Below are 1,187 nucleotides of genomic sequence, written 5' to 3'. Positions count from 1 at the left end.
AGGGCTGACACGAGGCAGACACGCGCCGCCTCCGCCGTTCCACTCGCATCGCCATTGTTGTAGCTCGGGACGGATTAATCTCGCATTCAATGCGTCAACTGAGTAGTTTAGAAGGTTTCCAATTTCCATTAGAAACACGAAACAAAAAATAATGTGCATTTGATGATGATCGTGAAACAGCACAAAAAAAATAAAACTGTTTTTGAAACTAAATGAACATTTTTTTCCATTATGTAACTAATTATCAACCATTAAATATTTTGTTGTATGAACATTTATGATATGTTTATTTATGATTTATTCTAAAACGCTAGTCTTTTTCGAAGGATATTGATCACCCAGTAGTAGCATAACTTTTGTTAAGAATTACAAACATCATAGTAATAATTGAAGTATCAAATATTGATGTTCACGCTGAAATATAAACAAGGAGTTTTTGAAGGAAAGGGGATAAAAAATAAATGTTTTCAGATGGATTTTCTTTTATATTTACATAATAATAAACAGACATATGCATTTTATATTAAATAAAAGAAATAAAATAATGAACAGCATAATATAAGAGCACGCTTAAATTAGTACGAACAATATTGTTACAAAGAAACAATCGATCACAAAATGTAATTAAATAATTACACAATTATTCGTTAATTGTTAATTATTAATTAGATGCAAATGTGATTTTCGTGCACTTTGTATAGAATGGGCCTCACGGATACAATCCACCTGACATCGTAAAGAAATAGAGATGCGAACTCGTTTATTGCACGTTGAAACTATATAGATATGTATTTACAAGAACCAAATTATTCACTATTTAAAAATAAACGAGTTCGAAGCTCTTCAGATTAAAAAAAAAGTTTAGATATAAAAAATGAAATACAATTATCTGACGGTGGAATCAAATAAACGAACTACCATTTTCCTGAGTTTTCCGAGCCCGTTAAACAAAAAAAAAAAAAAAATTTGGTCAAAATAAATAAATTTCATTTTCTGTATCCAATCTGCGCTTAATAGCAATAATAGATCTAATATGACATGTGATGGTGGTGTGATTGTAATGCAAGAAGGGGTTATTGTCTTGGTAAGGAAATTGAGAGAGTAAACTTAAAAATTATGTGATTAATAACTAGAGAACAAAATTGCATCGAAATTAGTGGAAGAAACTAAGCAAATTGGGAAGGAAG

This window comes from Nicrophorus vespilloides, unplaced genomic scaffold (assembly GCF_001412225.1).
Source record: "Nicrophorus vespilloides isolate i.1.1-1 unplaced genomic scaffold, Nicve_v1.0, whole genome shotgun sequence".
Lineage (NCBI taxonomy): Eukaryota > Metazoa > Arthropoda > Insecta > Coleoptera > Silphidae > Nicrophorus > Nicrophorus vespilloides.
The sequence above is the reverse complement of the archived record's forward strand: the minus strand, read 5'-3'. Positions refer to the sequence as shown.